This window comes from Octodon degus, unplaced genomic scaffold (assembly GCF_000260255.1).
Source record: "Octodon degus isolate 3935 unplaced genomic scaffold, OctDeg1.0 scaffold00058, whole genome shotgun sequence".
NCBI lineage: Eukaryota > Metazoa > Chordata > Mammalia > Rodentia > Octodontidae > Octodon > Octodon degus.
This window is the reverse complement of record NW_004524634.1, coordinates 9633497-9638995: the sequence shown is the minus strand read 5'-3', so window position 1 is coordinate 9638995 and position 5499 is coordinate 9633497.

Genomic DNA, 5499 nt, shown 5'->3' with positions numbered 1-5499 from the left:
AAAAAAAAAGCAGAACATTAACACACTTTTCAGGTATCATCAACTTGAACATTTTTAGTTTAAAAATTGTATTAACTACTTGTTTATGTGTATACACATTTGAACCACTGAAGATCCCTGGAAACAGAACTTAAAAGAATGTTTAAATTTTAATTCACACAAAGGAAAATTACTACTAATGCACTCAAAGTTACCAGACTACAAACCATTAAAACTAAAAATATATTTTTATAATTGATATTGTGAAATGGGGTGAAAGTTCTCAAAAAGAAAAAAAAGGGGAGAAGGGTCAATAGCTCAGTGGAATAATTGCTTGCTTGGCAAGCACAAGGTGAGGAGTCTGATCCCCGGTACCACCAAAAAGAAAGAAAAAGAAAATGAAATTGGGGAAAGGTGACATCAAGGAGAAGGGGGCTGGTGAGAGAGCTCAGAGGACAAAAGCACCTGCTTAGGCAAACTGAGGCAGGTGCAGGGACTGCGGTTCAATCCATGGCACCAAATAGGTATCAGCCTCACCCCTAGGGGAAAGGAAAAAAAATAGATAAATACATATGTACATAAACATATACACACATAAGAGAGTTAAGATAGTTATGTTACTAAATGCTTATTCTCTCCTTGACAGTAAGGTGTAGCTTATGTTGCTTGATCAGTTTTTCATGCCTATATTGGAATATGAGTAACTACTTTGATGATAGCAATATGCAATATACTCACTACTGTTATTTCCTATAATTTTTTTGAAATTTTATACCATTGTTTTATTAACTTTCTTTTTTAAAAATCAAATAGGGCCAGTCAAATAGCTCAGTAGATTAAAGCACCTGCAAGCATCAACATGGACAAATATGTTATCATCTTTAATATTTAATTTGATATTTATCCTTGTTCAATCCATAGGTGATTTCTGATTATGTCGATTTCTTTCTAGCCTGAATCCTGTTAGATTTTAGCCATAACTCCCTCATCCTAATATTTTCTCATAGTATTTTTACATTGACTCATCCCAAATAGGTTTTCAGGTTCTAAATTCCCACTTACTTTTTCTATATTTGCAAAGAATCCTAGCCCTATATTGTGATATCTTTTTTTTGTCTATTTCAGTATTTGTTATAGATTGTGTTTGGATGTCCCCTCAAAGCCTTATGTGGTCATAGGTGGGCTTCAGAGGGGATTGCATCTGTAGAGTGTGACTCATTTGTGGTGTAATGCTAAGATTAAAGGTGCTAGGGCTAAGGGTTTGTGATTTACTAAATTAATCCACTGATATTTTTGGCATGGCACCTCTTAAGCCAGGTATCCTAGAAAAAAAAAAAAACATAAAAGAGGCAGAAAGAAGATACTATTGTCACTTGTCATGGGTTGCTTGATTTTGCTGTCATCTGCCTACCACGGACTCTTCTTCCTCTGTGACACCCCTCTACCATGCCTTGAGCTGGCCGACTGTGGGCTAAAAACTCCACAAAATAACCTTTTCCGCTTTAACTTTGCATGTTGGGTATTTTGACTCAGTAAAATAAAAAAAAAAAAAACCACTAAGACAACATTTGTGAATATAATCTGATTTTATCACATTAACTGCTGTCCACATTTGTTTTTATTTTGAATTAACATACCTACATAGGAACTGCTATGTTTCACTGCAATGCTTCCCTATGGCTTAATTATTTACTTTTCTTATGGTTAAAGATGTGCAACTAATTAGATGTGCTAGTTTGAATCCTAATAATGATTAAGTCTTTAGGACATATTACCAAATATACAATAAATGAGATATATCAAAAAATTATATAAATATCCACATGCAAAGACAATTATGTGTGCACACCTGTATTTAATATTCCATTGGATCCTTAAAGACATCATGAAGTTGTAACAGAAGATAAAGCAAAAGTAAACTGGTTGTAGGATTATGTTAGCATTTATAATTGCTGGGAAAAGGACAGATTATTTAATGAATAATACTGTAAAACAAAAATGCTGCCTTTCATCTGTACCCAAAGCAAAAAGGTATATAAATCACAAAAAAGAACTCTAATGAATTAAACATTATGAATACATACATATATATATATATATATATATATATATATTCATTTTTGCCAATTTCAAGTAAAAGAATAGTTTTATACCTGCATGAAAATTGTAAAATGAAGCAAAAATACTGGCCCAATATACTTATATTTTAAAGAATTCAGGGGCCAGGAGATGGCTTAGTAGAGTAAGCGCTTCCCTGGCAAGTGCAAGGGTCTGAGTTCAATCCCCGGTTCCTCAAGAAAAAAAAGAAAGAAAGAAAGAAATCATTCCATATGGATGCAGACACAATTTACATGAGAATGTAACCACATGGCACAAACTCTTATAAGCCAATACAAAATAATAATAATAATCATTATTATTACTATTATTATAATTAAGAACATGGTCTATTAATAGTTTATAATCTTTCTTTGGTAAAGAAATTGAAATATAAATGTTAATAAGATTATAAATTACTGTGATATTTTTCAGCAAAAATTTTATATTACAACTTGGCTATAAGAACGTTAAAGGTAGGCATTTGTTGTTGTGTTTTTTTGTTTTTTTTTTTTTTTTTTTTTGGTGGAACTGGGGACTGAACTCAGAATCTTGCGTTTGCCAGTCAAGCGTTTATCCTACTGAGCCATCTCCCCAGCTCTAAAGGTAGGCATTTGTATTACTGCCTACAAATGTAATGAATTCTGAGCTTGGATATAGTTTTTATGCATACAAATAGTATTTTCTCATTATTTTAAATTATCAGACTAAGTGTGTAGATCACCATACAAAATGGAGGAGTTTAAATTTTATTGCTAACATAAAATATTAGATAGCGTTTGAATCTGGTCATTAAATGACATTTTAAAGGAATATCACAAATCTTGAAAAAATTGATACTAATGGGGAAAAAAGAAACTATGTGATATTACAATCCAATCTTCTGTTTTCAATTTTTGGGGATCCAACCCAGGGCTTTGTTTGTGGTAGGGAAGCACCCTGCCTTGCCTTTCAACCTGTCTTTTGCTTTATATCCTAAGCAGCACATTACTGATGAAAACAAGTTGGAAAAGAGAGGAACCAATTTAAAGCAGTTGAACACTTTGAAGGTGTTTGCAACTCTCTATGCCTTATAAGTCCCAATCTCCTAAATTCTTCCTCATGATAACCTTCAAGTACTCAGAAATTTTGAAACCAAGCCCAGTCTAGAAGAAGGAGTTCTGTTATTCAAACCTAATTTTTTCTGACATTCAACCCGAAGTTTTTCCATTAAAGAAATCCACGATCCAGGTAATGGTTTTGTTTTTTCTTGGCAGAATGCTACACCAGATAATGGGGCATACAAATAGACTAATCCAGAAATAAACCTGAGGATCCTTAATCTGTCTTCACTCCCTTTGAAGTTGGGCTAAAAATCCTCAAACCTTCCTGCTGTGTCTCTGCCTCCTTTCATTGCAGACTCAGACAAATGAAGATAAATAAGGCTGCCAGACTAGACAAAGGAGAGGTTGTTACTTAAACTATGTGATTTTTATGAGCACTGTACTTTTGAGGAAAGATTTCTGAGGGAAAAAATACATTAGGTACCACACTGAGACATCTCATCTCATCACTAAAAGTAAATCCCTTTGCTTTAGCCACATTTTTTTTTTTACAGTGCAAATGCTTTGCCTCCTTTATGGCTCAATCACAGATAATGTGAGCAAGAAGGTCCATTTGAATGATAAATAAGGATCAATCCTGAAGGAAAGGGAGTGAAGTTAATGGGCCGAGAAGCAGAAAGAGATGATTTTAGAGCATTGTAGTGAAGTGGATGAATACGAGAAGTTAGGAAATCAGTAGACATAAAAGAGGCAGGAAAGCACAAACTTGGACAGTTTCATTTTGTTATTTGTATGAAGAGTAGCAGCTCCAACTCCTAGCACCATTCGGCGTCAAACAGGAAACCGGAGTGCACTTAAGGAAGTTCTTTTGTATTAATTCTTATATCCTCTGAAAACTTTTCACATATTCATGCTACTAAGAAAGTTACGATTTGAGTAGAAAGAATTAAAACTGAGCTAGAGAGATGTTTAGGTCATAGCAATAAATAATTTGTTATTTGGCTAAGCTAATTTCTTTACTTTTATCTTTTATTATTATTATTCCTGGGCTCCTTCTTTCTGTACTTTTTTCCTCCTATATTTAGGGCAGGAGGGCCGGGGAGATGGCTCAGGGTTTACAGGGTCTACAGGGCCTCACTATGTAGGTCAGACTGTTAGTGATTTCCCTCTTTTCAGCCTCCTAAGTACTGGGATTACAGAGCGCACCACCATGCCTACTTTCAATGGCTGTTTCAGCGTGTCCTGCGGGCTGGGCCAGCACAGCACTCCAGGGATTGAACCATAGCCATTGTGCTCTGCCTGAGCAGATGCTTTAGTTCGCTGAGCTATCAGGCCAACCCTCCATACTTATTAAATTGTCTTTCTTTCTTCTTTTTTCTCCTCTCTCTTCATCACTCCTTTCACAAATACTGATTTCCACTGTTGAAAATGAGAGTCTTCAAAGTATAAATTATAAAAGAACAATGAGATTTTGTCTCTGCCTAAAAGAGTTCACAGTGTATTATTTCTATTACTGTAAAAAAGTACAAAGAAGAAACGCCATTCTACCATGCATTTTATAAAAATAAAAAAAAATTACTAGGTGAGTAAATTTTCAATTATACATCAGAAATGTAGTTGAATATCATTATTCTAGGTTTTAATGATATAAATAAATATAAAGACGGTGATTAAAAATCTTGTTTTTGTACTCATTTTGTACCTTTAGAGTAGCATCTGTCCTTATATCCTCCTTCCAATTTTTATCAAAATAGTCTTTAACTAGATAGTACAGAATTTGGCTTCAGTATGTTAGTGCTTTTCCTATACTTAATTTAATCCTGCTACTTTCTAGGGATTTTTGTTTGGTTAGTTTGTTGTTGTGTTTTGGTTTGGTTTGGTTGGCTTTACTCCTTTATCTCTTCATACCATAATTTAGAAACCAATGACATTTTTTCCCTAGAATTGTGAGGGCTCATTTACTAAAACAACATGCACCATAGCCTTTGGCCTCGATGGAAGAATGGGTTTGGAACATTGTGCAAGGATAGATCAGAAGAAACTAGCAGGAGAGAGCACTTATTTGCATATCCTATTTATGATTACATGAATTAACATTAGCATTTTTCCTGTGGAAAGTGCTCACATTTTTATTAGATATTGAAAACATATTTATAATTCACTTTAGCTTAAAGAACACAGGGCCGGCCAAATAGCTTAGTGGATTAAAGAGCCTGCAAGCAGTTGCAGGGGCTGGGAGTTCAATTCCTGGGCCTGCCTTGCCAGCCCTTTCCCCAGGGCACACTGAGACAGCAATTGAGACTGGGCATGGTGGCGTGCCCCTGTAATCCCAGCTCTTGGGAGGCTGGAAACAGGTGGATCACTACAAGTCTGACCTAGT